Genomic DNA, 14,232 nt, shown 5'->3' with positions numbered 1-14,232 from the left:
CACCAAACCCCACCTGCACATCAGGCTACGCAAAGAGGTAAAAGAAGATCTGAAAGTATGGGGGAATTTCCTCACAAATTTCAACGGGACCACACTTTGGCGTGTGCCATTGAACACAGGGGCAAAAAGGGTCCTCTTTACAGATGCAGCAGGGAGCAAGGGATTTGGGTACATACTAGGCAAAGAATGGGTGGCAGGACAGTGGCCCGAGTCATGGCACACAGCAGGATGGACAAAAAACATCACACTGTTAGAAATATTTCCCATTTGGCTAACCATCTGGCTAACCATGCGCATATGGGGCAGGCAGTTGGCTAACACGGAACTCATGGTATGGTGTGACAACATGGCAGTGGTAGGAATTATAAACAAAAGAATTACCAAATGCCACCCGGAGTACTACGAGCCATCACAGCGGTCACACTGCATGAAAACATCTGTCGAGGCAAAACACATTGCTGGAGCAGATTACATTTCAGATGCTTTATATCTCTTTCAGTGGACAAGATTCCGGGAGCGTACTGCTGGGCAATAATGGGAAGCTATAGAGAATGGCATCCTTGCCTGCGCCGGAGGGTCAAGGCCGGGATGCACATCAACAAACAGGCACCTCAAAAACGATTGCCAGCCGCATGCTGCCCACAGAAAAAATGCACCCTGCCACAGGGTTCCTAGCAGAGATGGCAGAGAAAGCACTGGCAAGCGGCATTACAGCTCAGTACAATAAGTGCTTGCAAACAGTTTTTAGAACAACAGGTTTAAATCATGAGGATTTAATAACAATAAAGGATATAGCAATCTTTTCAAAGTGGGCTCACGATCAAGGTTTTAAAAAAGATTGGGCCAATAGACATTTGGTGGCAATATCTTATATTTCAAAATTACCGGGTGACTCGGACCCCACACAAAGCATGCTAATTTCATATTTAATGAAGCAGTGGGGCAAGATGGAGGGACCCCTATTAGGCAGCATATGCTCTCACCAATATGAAGCATTATTATTCAAAACAGCGTTTTTTCTCGCATACTTTGGGGCTTTTCGAGTGGGAAAGCTCATAGCTTCCAGCACCAAAGCCAACAATGGGTTGGGCATCATTGAAACCAGGGTAAGAAAGGACAGCGTCAACATCGAAATACAACGATCAAAAACAGGGGCCAAAAGCGTTAACATTTGCTGCATTGACGATGCACCAAACTGCCCGGTGTCCATCACTAACCTTTATTATGCGCAACGGCCCAAAGAGGGAGGGGAGATTCCTAATCCACAGAGATACCTCAGCTTTAAGTTACTACCAATTCAAAGGGGTGCTGATGAAAGCAATCAGCAAAGCAGGGTGGAATCCAAAGGATTTTGGCACCCAATATTTTGGGATCAGTGCAGCAACCTCAGCATGGCAAGGAGGGCTAGAAAATGGGGGTGGTGGAAATGGAATTGTTACAAAAGATATATCAGACCAGAACTAATATAATTTTCTCCCCCCACTCCCATCCCCCCCCCGAAAAATCTGCTGAGCAGGACGTACCATTACAATCATCCTGGATAGTCGGGCACTCGTTTGTATTCAGGACACGGCGTTGGGCCGAAGAAACTAAAGACGGGCCAGCTTTCAGGAACCCAAACGCATCATGGTGGGCTACAGAGGCCTCCACAAGGCAGGCATCCATGACAAATTAGCTGACCTAGTCACCTACAGTGACCCGCCGGAATTTTTGATAATCCATTTAGGGGGGAATGACCTGGTAAGCATGGGGAGAAACTTTTTATATGAAGAAATATGTGCCTCACTATCAGGCATTTCACACAACTGGAGTGACACGGAAATGTATTTTTCAGCAATCCTGCCTAGAAAAACATGGCGGGAGGCCACCTGTTATAAATCAGTGGACAACTCCAGGAGAGAATTGAACATGGGGCTTGAAAAATTCTGTATCGCCAGGGGCTTGGGTTTTATAAAACACCCGGCCATAACACTAGGCAACCCCGATCTGCTTCACAAGGATGGCACCCACCTCTCTGGGCATGACATGGAGCAATTCTATAGGGAAATCACCAATACCCTAGCCGCCAGAGGCTGTAAATAACCTAACCTTTGGGGTAACACAGGCATCTGAAAACCTGCATGCGTGTGGCGGCACGGGCAATAGGGGGTAACCTCAAGAGCCGGTGCCTAAAAGTACTATCTGAATATGATAAGCGATTATTGTTTATGTTCCATAACCATATCTGTAACAAAACCTATGGCCTTTTATTGCCAACACTTGACCAAATGTTGTGGTGTAATAATTCATGACCAGGGCAAGGGTCTGCAAGACATGAAGCACACATCCCAACACAACAAAGGTAAGTTTGCCTGCCTACGCTTCTAGCAGTTACGCGTTTGAGTTTCACTTTTATGAACCAGCCGAGCTGCATTCTGAGGCAGGTCTGCGACTCCCGTTCTCTATTCCACGCTGTAGTAACCATGGCCACCCTCGGGTGAAAGCACAATGCTGCCCGCGGTCTTTTAGGACTCGCGCCATCACTGATTGTGCCTAAAATAGTGCTACTCAATTGAAGCATGCTTTGCTTTTACATCAAAGTGTAAACATTTGTATTCGTAGGGATGATCCCTTTTAAAGCCTGCCACTTCAAATCTGTGCACTGATCTCATGTGAGTAGGGGGTAGACCGCGGCCCCCGACACCCGCCCCAATGGGGGTTGGCGGTCCAATGCATGTGCACGTGTCGGCAACACACCAACAACTTGTGTAAGGATGCGCTGGCCCCGTGTGACTGTTGCCCCAACGTATACCCTACTTCACAAGTCCCCTTCGTGAATCAGGTGATTGTGAAACAACGTCTGTGGGGACATATGAATGAGGGAAATGTCTGTGCTGACAGGTGTACACGATTTTGCATGTATGACCCTCATGTTCGTATGACATGCCAAACGCACATAATTTGACTTTTAACTTTACAGAGTTTCTGACAATGGGTTTCCCACTCGGTTTGCTTGAACACATCCGTTACACAGTAAAACTCATTTTGGTTGTATTATGAATTGTCATTTTCTTTACGAGATGTACATTTCCTAATCATCACTAATAATTTGAAAACATTTCTAGTATTACTTCTCATAATATTATGTACAACTAAGGGCGCAAACAAAATACCAGATCATTGCACACGAATCCCACAGGCATTTTGATATTGCGTTGCTATATTGATCAGCAGAAAAGTATTACATTTGTCATCTGCGAGACCACACTGCACTGGGTGATTGCAGAATTATTGTCTTGCTTTCTTTAAAGGTAAAATCCATTAACCTATTTTGTCTCAAAGTGAATTGCAAATCCACAAAGCCTTGATAATAGATTTCTTTTCGCGAACACCCGTTTCTTTCTATAGGTAATCTTGTTTTGTGTCTGCTTCTCTTAGGATCCATTTTGCATTGAGCTGTTTGTTTTCTCTGTTAATGCAGTCCCATAGCAACTGACAAAAAAGTAAACCGCCTTCTTAGGTCTCGCTAGTGAGAGCTTTATCTCTTCTCATCTAATGCACACATGTCCGCAAGGGGCTCGACAGTCCATTAGCAGATTCAGAAGCATAATGTGACTGATTTGGATTGTGGTTGGAGCTTGGACACTGCACAGTGTTTGCATCCACAAGAAAGGGAGACAGTGCTTCAACTGGTGCAACTCGCCTACAAATAAAAACAAGAAATGTTGTTTTTTTTTCTTTTTAAGGTTTGTAGGACGCAGATACTTTGCCATTCTACTTGCTTTCCTGAATCCTCAATCTGCGACCATACTAGCGGCCCAAACTTTAACTTTCCAATTGCTGATGCGGTGGATCTGTTTAGAAAACCTAGACTGTGTAATGTGTAAATCACCAGCATGTTGTCAGCAATGTCAGCTACAAGGGAGTCCGTCAGTGCTGTGTGGCAGGAGGTTGGTGGTGTTCACAGGTTCACGCACGACTAACGTGGCCACAGGCATTCTCATTGCTTTGCTCACGTGAGCTCCGGTTAACATTCTGCACACAAAAGGAATTAAAAATCATGATATAATTGTATAAATGTCTAACATTCTTGTTACAAATCTTATTAATACCTTGCTCTTAAAAAGAACCTGCAATTCTGAAATGACTACCGTATTAAGCTGAAAAAGAGGTCGAGAAATGCTTTTACCATGAATCCAATCCGTCTTCTGTTTCCATGGACGAAGACATCTCCAGCCCATTGTACTAGCTGATCTGCCCCCTAACGCCAACAGTCCCACTCAAATCGGTTCTCTCCTGTTGTATTGGGGTCTGCAGGATGCAAACGACACAACCATTCCTACCCACCAAGAAGCTTCAGCCCCCACATGGATAATCAAGTCTACAGTTGTCAGCATACTTTTTGTAGTTCTACTGCTTCCAGTTCAAGGGGCACATCCGGAAAGACCCCAATATGAAGCCAGGGCGAATGGAAGGGTCTTGTGTGGCACCTGTAGTGCATTTTTCCTTCCACATTAAGCACCCTGTACACTGTTAACATCTTTATTTCCCCTTTCCCATACAACCCTGCACACATCCCTAATGACCTTTTGATTAGAATTCCATTCCACCGGCTCCTTTCAGTGGAGAATGCAAAATCTATTGAATTCAATAACTTCCCCGACGACATTTGCAAGATGTTCAGTTCACAGGTCCCAGAACACATTTTCTAATGTTGACATCGAATTGCAGTTTTGAAATTCCAGCTAGAATGAATTAAACGGGGCTTGATGGACAGGCTCAATATCCAGTGTGTCGATCTACTGGAGGTGCACCCTGGTGTGTGTGTGTGTGTGTGTGTGTGTGTGTGTGTGTGTGTGTGTGTGTGTGTGATGGAGAGTGCACAAAGCTGGTAATGGGGAATGTTCGGCGGTATTACCGCCGGAGGTAATAGCGCCAAAAATCATCAAAATCGCGGCAGATTTGCCAGCGGCTCAGAGCTGGGGGAAAATCTGCAAAGCCTGGGATTTGGCAGACCCTTAAATGTGGCAGTAATAGCGTTACTGCCACATTTAAGGGTTACTGCCAAACTCGTGATGAGGCCCCAAATTGGTATTTTTTTTTATTGAGAGGACTGGTGGTTGTGAGGTAGGCAAATTGCAGCTGCTGTGCCTAATGCCTGGCCTGTCAGTCCATCATTTGGCAGCTGTGGGTATTTCCCATCGGCACCACAGCCAGTTATAATTGGATGTTTAGTCAACATGTTGTGCTGTGGTGTTAGGATTTGTCCTGTACAGGCGCTCTGGCAGATCTGGAAGAGAGTTGCTGCGTTTGGTTTCTTGGGAGGAGAGGGAAAGGCAACTCCTCGGTGCTTTGTGTTGAGGTCACAGAGGTACCCTGAGCTTTCTAGGTGAGAGGTGTAGGAGGGATTGAATGCTCTGTCTCCAGAGGGGCAGCCTGTGCTTATAACGGGAGCACCTGTTGGCAGATGCATAGTATGCACAGTCGCAATTGGAATACCCCTTGACCATTTAACAATTGCAACATTAAATTTCCTCAACAGAGCAAACCTATTTATAAACAATGTACTATCAAATATTAACAAAATGCATTATTAAATCTACCCAAATGCTTCCTGAAGCCCCCAAGATAGACTTTAGAAAGCATCATGAGATGTGTCCAAACTGCATCATAACATTACAACGTTAATAGTATTGCCTTAACCACTAAAGCCTAGGCTTTGAATAGTGAATGCGATGAGGAAACTTTTGGGATGAGTTTGAGCACATTAGCCCACCACTTGACATTTGCTCCATCATCTTCTGTAGAGCACATATGTGGCGTTAACAAAGATGTTTAAGAATTTATTTCAATGCCATAAGGCTCCTGCGTGCATACTACCACAAGCAGAATTAGCACACATGTTTATACACTATGGGGGCCGATTCACGGAATTATCTGCGCGGGAAATCCGGACTTTGCATGCTAAACTGTGTACGAAATTCCATTTGTCGATTCATGGAATCGAATATCTGACACTTTTTCGTACTTTGCATGGACTTTGCACGTGACTGCGAGAGGCTAAGTGCCTTGCGCGAGACACCACGCAGAATGTGGGCTTGACTTGCGCAGTAGAAGGTTAGGGGGCGGAACATGGAAAATGAGGAAGAACAAGTGAAAATGTGGGAATTACGAGGGACTCCCGCAGGCAGTCCATTGCATGCCCACTATTGCGTGGCACAAAATGTATTAATGAACCCTAGCTTGCAACTTCTTGGTGGGGAAATGGCCACGCAAAGCACTCATACTATCCGCCACCCGAAGGCACACAGTCAGACACATGCCCATAGGAATCACCACGCAGATGTAAGATCGGGTGTCAGATTTAGGGGTGCGTGCACACAGCTGTGGTTGTAATCTGATTTAGGGGTGCACGTATGCAGAGCAGCGGTGTTCAGGAATGGATTATGGGGGTTCACAAACAGATTTTCTCAGTTTTACCCAAGTTACAAAGTATCATACGCATGTTGTCAGGGTGCCGGTAACAGTTACTTGGGGACCCAGCGCAGGGTTCATGAGATGCAGGTCTGCCTGCGTGTGACCCCACTCACCGTTTGAAGGGTGCATCTATTTGTGCACAGATGGCTGTTCTGGCTGTTTTTGCTTTGCATAGGGGCCTCTTTGCGGGCGTTCCTGCTGCGACTTGCATATACGGTTACTTTGCGCAAAAATTCCATGAATACCTGGAGTGCGCAGACATGATGTGCGCAGGCTCACGCAGTGTTCTCGTTGCGCTGCCTTTGCGGGATGAATGCACACTTTTCCATGAATCAGGCCATATGTGTGTGTGGCAACACTAAACACTGCTACACATAATCAGTCCAGGTGTTTTGGGACCTTTACAATTGTAAAAACTGTGCACAGACATTCTACGCAAGGTCAAAATAGGCGTCAGCCCACAATTTGTTTTCAGGGGAGTGGGATGGTTAGCACAGAGGAATATTCATTATTGCTATGCATACACCTGTAATTTCTCACAGAATGAAAATATGACGAGAGAGTTATGGGATATGTGTAGTAAAACATTGAGACAACCCCCAAACATGTACATGTACAGAACACTAGAGAATACTACAGAATTAGCCTAACCCCTAGACATGATAATGGTTAGGATAATCCTCCAGGACAATCCTCAGACTTTGGAATGTGGGTGTTGGGATGAAGCTGATTACCGTTTAGTACAATGGGTGCAATTACAAGAGCAAGTTGCCTTTGAGCAAAACATGCTGTTATTGACTCATGATGCGCAAGAGTTCTGATTGAACACTGAAAGCACATTCATGACTCTTACAGCATGCAAAAGAAGGCTTGAGGTTTGGAGAATTGAAATAAGTACTCCCCATCACCCAAAGTGAAGAGCACAGCCTGAGCTGAGGGCCTCTACAGAGCAAAACAACTTCTGATGTTGTCTTAACTGCCAGGCTATTATGCAAGTCTATGCAAAAAGGACTAGTATTCTCGTCCTTGGCACTTAATAAACTTAAAAATAAAAACATATCACCTGTTTCTTCTAATGACTCGTCCCTGCAATGAAAATTCCCTGTGCTGTGATGACAGCACTCCTCTTCTTACAGCCTTTATTTATGGAAAGCTGGTTTCAGGACTTGAATGGTGGGGCTTTCGGTTCCAAATGTACCCTGGTTTTATTCTTTAAAAAAAATCTTTTACAAGTTTCATCTTGATATTGTATGTAAGTGGGATGCATTCAATTATTTTAATTGTTACTGTCACGCAAGGCTAAATCAGCCGGAAGTGGGAACCCTGGTGACAACAGCATGCAGTATAGAGTTAACACATTGCTTAGTGTGGGTGGTCAGAGTTGGGACTCTGGCAAATCGACATGGTTTCACCACAAAGGGGCTTTTTTCAGATCGTACGGTTAGACTGACCTCCTGTCAGCTAAGAAAAAGAAATAAAGTAAAATAATAAATTTTCCTAAACTTGTGAAATCCACACCTATTCTACCCAAAAGAAAAGTCAAAATGTTTCTTTCTTCGGGATGTCTGAAATAATAAAGATAGTTAGACCAGATCTGAATCAAAACTGTGAACTTTTTTCTATTCTATAAAACAAACAGAAGAAGGTTGGCTGCTTGCCTCTGGGATCCAATTCTCCCTTTCTACTCTCTGGGGCTCTTTTTTCCTTTCACCCAACCAGGGCTGGATTCTCTTTCTTTTCCCCACTTTGGGGATCTTTGTTCTCTCCCCACACTAGGATTGATTCTCTCTCTTTCCCCACTAAGAGGCTTTTTGTTTCTGCCCCCACAACAGGACTTTCCTCTTCTACTCCCCGCCTTGGGAACTCCGGGTGCTCTCTCCACCTTGAAGACTCTTGTTACTCACTGCACCTTGAAGTTTCTCTGCTCTCACCCCACCTTGGGGTCTCCTCAATTTCTCCCCGCCTTGGGGTCTCTTTGTGTTCGCCCCACCTTTTAGGTCTGTTTGGGTTCATCCCACCTTTTGGGATTAACTCACATGGCCCCTCTGATCTCACCCCGACTCTTGGTCTCTTTGTCTCTTTGCCCTTACCCCGCCTTAGGGTTTCTTTAGGTACACCCCATCTTTGGGTTTGCCTCCTGTCACCACGCCTTGCGGCCTTGGCCCTCTCATCCCACCTTGGGGTTGCACTTCTCTCAGGTCTTCCCTTTTTGCCAGGATCTTTGGGTACAGGGGTATTTCTCCATCCTCCTGGGTCCAGTTGGACTTCCCAAGCTTCTCTATTTTAGCATAGGTGGCAGCTCTCTGTCTAGCGGCCTTTTCCTCATCCTCCCAATCCTGGTGGGTGTTTAATCGGCTGGAGTTCTGTTGGAGGAAAAGTGTTTCGAGTATGGTTTTCCACTTGAAGCTCGTTTCCTATTGGTCCACCCAAACATCAGTTGACTCAATAGATTGCTTCCACTAATATTGTAGTTTGCGTACGGTCCAAACAGTCATTACTTCCAATCCCAGCAATGCCTTTCAATAGTTGACCCGACTTTCCTGTGGGGCTTTGAAGCTTGGTCTTCTGCCTCAATTTCGTTTTCCTTGACATGTAGCTTGCAGCATTGTGAGGAAGGCTAGGGCCCTTCCAATCATATCCTGCGGCATGTCTCTTCTCTCTGTATGGGAAACACACCACTGCTGCCAGATCCTCACTGTTCGCCAGAAACTCTGGCCTTCTCGCTCAGGACATGAGCTTGCAGGCTGCACACCAACCATTCCCCTCCCGGAACTGCAGTGTCACCAAGTCTTGCGTGGCCTCATCTCTGCCTTTGGTCTGGCGCCACACTGCCTGGCCTTACTGGTTCACCGCACCATTCCTCTGCAGCACCAACGATGTTCCTTTGCTGGACTCCGTCCCTCCACACTGTCTTCAAGCACTCACTTGGGGTCTCTTCAATTTCGACCCACTTTGGAATCTCTTTGTGTTCACCCCACCTTGGGGCTTCTCTGCTCCCATCCCACCTTGTTGGTCTCTTTGGGTTCACTCCCACATTGGGGCTTTTTGTCTCTCACCCCACATTGTTGTCTCTTTGCTCCCGCCCCGCCTTGGGGTTTCTTTAGGTTCACCCCACCTCTGGGCTTCTTTGGGTCTCACCCAATCTGTGGGTCTGCTTCCTCTCACCCTGCCTTGGGATCTTTGGCATCTCACCTTACTCTGGGGTCTTGCTTCTCTCAGCCTTGCCCCAGATCTTCCCTTTTTGTAGGGTCTTGAGATGCAGAGGTATTTCTATTCCTTCCCCCCGGTCCAGTCAGGCTTCCTAAGCTCTTCTGTTTCAGCATAGGAGGGCAGCTCTCTGTATAGTAGCCTTCTTCCCCTTCACCTGGCTTCCATCCACAGCACGACATTAGGGATCCTTTCCTCAACTGGGACAAACTTCAACTGAGACAGCTAATGCTTATATAGGGCCCTCCTCCACACCCTCCAAATTCCTAGCTGGTGGAGAATGTGCTGGCGTTATCTTGGAGGAAAGGGTGTTTCCAGTCTTGTCCTCCACTGGAAACTCGTTTCCTTATTGGTCTACACAAACTTTAATGACTCAATCAATTTTCTCCACTACTATTCTAGTGTCCATGGAGTCCAAACAGTCATTACTTTCAATCCCAGCAATACTTTTCAATATTTGGCCCTGACTTCCCTGTGGGAATTCGAAACCCAGGTCTCCTGCCTCAACTTTGTGATACTTGGCCTGAAGAACATGGCATTGTCAGGGAGACGAGGGCCCTTCCTCTAGCATCCTGCAGCATGTCTCCTCTCTCTGTAGAGGAGACACATTACTGCTGCCAGATACTCTGCAACCCAGGGCGCGTCAGCCATGCACCTCCCCTGTCGGGACATGGGCATGCCGGCTTCTCACCAACCATTCCCCTGCCAGCACTGCAATGTCCTCAAGTCTTCTGCGACCTCATCTCTGCTGTTGGAACATCACCACACTGCCAGCCTCCCAGGGTCACCGCACCAGTCCTCCACAGCACCAACGATGTTACCTTCCTGTTCTCCGTTCCTCCACACCAGCCTCGAGCACCGTCGGGGTCACGGGTGTGTTCAAGAGCCCACTTAATCTCCTTTATCATTCAATTCATCAGGTTTATTGACCTTGATTCAATTCAATGGTACTTCCATTAGTGCTTGGGTGTTTTCAAGGTGTTTAATCCCAGGGTATAGTTTGTGAGCTTAAAATTAGATCCATCCATCCATCCATTCATTGACTTGAATGCCTGTTTCGCCATTCATATATATTCAAGTGTGCAATCATTGGGTTTCAAGACCAATTTTGTCACTGACTTCAGTAGACTTACTCGTACAGCTATTCACTGTAGCATTAGACTTAACACCTGGAGAGTATATATATATATAGGAGAATAATTTTTTTGTTATCAATACTGTATTGTCATTCACTGACATCGCCCATATCATTCGTGCCTACCCTTATAGCCCTCAAAATACTAAAGGAAGTTAGGAGGACAAAAGGTCTTAACCTGTTTTAACAGAGGGTGCTGAGTCCAAAGGCGCACAGGCAGAATTGCCCCGGGTAATGGCGTGCTGAATGGGAAAAGAAGAATAGGGCAGATTCTTGTAAGTCGTGTAAGTGAAAAAGGTGCATGGAATGCTCTGTTAGGGGGCTGGACATTCAAGTGGGGCAGCAGCAGTTCAAATTGCTGCTGTCACACTTAAAGGAAAATGCAAGACAGGGTTAAACAGCCCTGTCATGCTTTGTGCATCTCCCTGCCCTCTTCCCAACAGGTGCAGTCTCATTTCTGCACATATCAAAGAGTAGGACATTTGTGAATTCATGCTGCGCATTGCCCTGAGTTGCACGCATGCACCAAGCTGGTGAAATAGTGCATTTGAATGTGTGTATCTTTCAGATGCTCTTTGAGAATGCGGCACAACTTTTGTGGTGCAAATGATCATCATTTGCACTAACATTATTTTCAAGAATTTGGCACAAAGGGCTTCATTAAGCATTTCCTGGTATCCCGCTGGTGAAAATTGCCCTTACTGTCTCTGCCAACCGATATGCCGGTATTACCGGGATATTATGGGTGGCGGAGTGCCTGTAATTTACCATTCCAAAGGACTCCATGGGATGGGATTGCCACAATTACTGCCACCAACATCACTGGTGCTGGTAATTGTGGCATTTCTTTGCCACTAGGGGCCTGATTTTCCAGCAGGTCAGGCCTGCCAGCAGATCTGTGGCCGACACACTTGTAATGAGGCCCAGTGTCTCAAACTGGGTTCACTGGAAGCACAGTAGCTAGAGGAGAAATAGAGAGATCTCCTGATGTGAACCCTTCAGGATGGGATGTAGCGGCTATGCCGACCCACTTCTTAATTGCCTGCATAAATAACCAGAATTCCAGGAACTCGCTTCCAATAAAAAAAAAAAAAAAAATATATATATATATATATATATATATATATATATATATATATATATATATATATATATATATATATATATATATATATATATAAACTGAAAAAAGTGTTAACATTTCTGCTGAGTTTATATTCCGTAAAGTGTGAATAATTAGTGTGGATAATTACGTAGCTTCAATTGCTGCACATATTTCAAGTAGCTTTCAGTGGCAGATAACACCAGGGGTTATTCTGAATCACAGATGTAATAAGTGTAGGCTGCGAACAACCAATTAGGAGATCGCAGATGTTTAGCCAAAATAACAGAGAATTCGACACAGGAAATAGAAAAGCACTCTTAAAATATGATTTTAAGAGATGCGATGCGTCATTCAGAATGCAAGGCATTCTGAATGACGCATCGATCCAATGAAAATAAGTTTAAAGAAAATAGTTGACCGAGAACTTAAATGGTGGACATGACTGAGTATAGTCATTTATAACCGTATGTACTATACGCGATTGCAGGGGCGTTGCTAGGGGGGGGGCTAAAGGGGCTATAGCCCCTGATCTTTTGGTTGTAGCCCTGGATAGAATCTCAGGAGCTACAGCCAAAAGACTAGCTAGCCCCCAGTCCCAACAGTTCCGTCATCAGCGTAGCCCCTGGTCTTTTCCAGACCTAGTAACTCCCCTTCACGATTGTGTAGTACATATGGTTATAATTGACGATAATCAGTCCTGTTAACCACTTAAGGTAATGGTCAACTGTTTTGTTTAAACATATTGATTACCTGGGTGATCAAGACCGTACCAGGTACCCTTAGGGTAGTTTAAATCCAATGAATATAAGCCTTCAGCAGTCCAAAATTAAAATAATGGCAACTATTTTCTGCTTCAAATCTTACCATGTAATTCACAGAATAAGTGTCAAAACGCAAAGAGCACTTTCAAAACGCTCTACGATCGTGAACCATTGATGAGGTCAAACAACTGAACAGCACACTGTTGTCGGTCAAGATAATTGTCACCAGGTTATACATGTCATCCATTACCAACAACACAGGACCTGCCAGAGACCCAGCCCATATTGAGGTGTTCAGAGACATGCTGTGTTCTAATTTAATTCATAAACACTGTCTTCTTGCTTGGAGCACATCTCGAGTGACAGACCCAATGCTCTTTGGTGGACATGACATATGGTCCCCCTTATGCAAGTGCATGTTTGGTTTGATGTCACAAATAGTCTTGCACAAAGGCAGGTTTTAGTAATAGAAGATCTGTACGTGATTTCAATCCGGCACACACCCAAGTCCACGCCTAGCATGTAGTACACAACTGAAATCCTTATTTATTTGTGTCTAAAAGTTTGTTATTCTGAACGATAACCACTCATATCATGCCCTTCTCCTGAAACCCCCCCACCCCCCTGGTCACAATGAACCATGAATCAAGCTGGTTTGCAAAGGTAAATATTTATTTATGTATTTTAAATGTAATCACAATAGGTTTAAAAGGTACACAACAATCACCAATGGGGTGATGTAACACTGAACAATATGTTTAATACACAAGGAGTAAGTACTGAGCAAAAAATTCAGCACAGAAATAATACTTTTGTGTTGGTTCAGATCTGATAGCACTGTGGTTAGGGGTTCCCCCTGCACACCCCTCAGCCCCCACTAGGTAATGTAAAGAGATAGGAGAGAGCAGGTATTCAGGAATGGCAGAATTCAAACAAAATATCAATCCCACTTTCCCCCTTTCAAACGCAAGAGAAAACGAAATTGACTGTCAAGCTGTCAGAATGGCTTTTAAAGTTTTGTTTAGAAGGGACTGGGCAAAAACACTAAATATGGTCAGAATTGCTGAAATTGTTATAAATTCTTATGGGAGCCGCTTTGCACAGTTGCACACAAGCAATGATTTAATCCCAAGAAAACATTTGAAAACTGAAAATTCAAGTCGGAAGCAATTAAAAGCTGTTTTACATGTGTAAAAATTTCCCAAAACAAACATTTGTGGCAAACTTTTCACTGTGCAATATTCGCGACACCGGGAGCATTGCAGCTGTTTTGTTCATAGTCATAGAGGATGACTATGAAAAAAACAAATACCACACAGGAACATACTCACTTGATCAGGGTTACTGCCTGCTAAGGAAACTCGCCTTCTTCAGATGAGAAAAGAATCAGCGCAAAGATAGTTTTAACAATACTGTTATGGAGGAAGATAGGATGGGTTGGAGAGAGGTTTCAGACAATGCAAAGATACTCCTAACAATACAGGTTTTGAATACAAGATAGGATGGGTCCGAGATAGGGATAAGACTATGCAAAGTACATATGCTAGTGTCACAATTCTTCCTATTTA

At 44.7% G+C, this 14,232-nt stretch overlaps 1 protein-coding gene across 2 annotated transcripts in view; it reads left to right on the top strand.

Annotated features, from left to right (window-relative positions):
- The window catches only part of PRR29 (proline rich 29), a 566,376-nt gene that overhangs the window by 165,473 nt on the left and 386,671 nt on the right, over positions 1-14,232 (top strand). The window lies entirely within an intron of this gene.

The sequence above is a fragment of the Ambystoma mexicanum genome, chromosome 13 (genome assembly GCF_040938575.1).
Source record: "Ambystoma mexicanum isolate Mex_15411 chromosome 13, UKY_AmexF1_1, whole genome shotgun sequence".
Classification (NCBI taxonomy): domain Eukaryota; kingdom Metazoa; phylum Chordata; class Amphibia; order Caudata; family Ambystomatidae; genus Ambystoma; species Ambystoma mexicanum.
The sequence above is the reverse complement of the archived record's forward strand: the minus strand, read 5'-3'. Positions and strand labels throughout refer to the sequence as shown.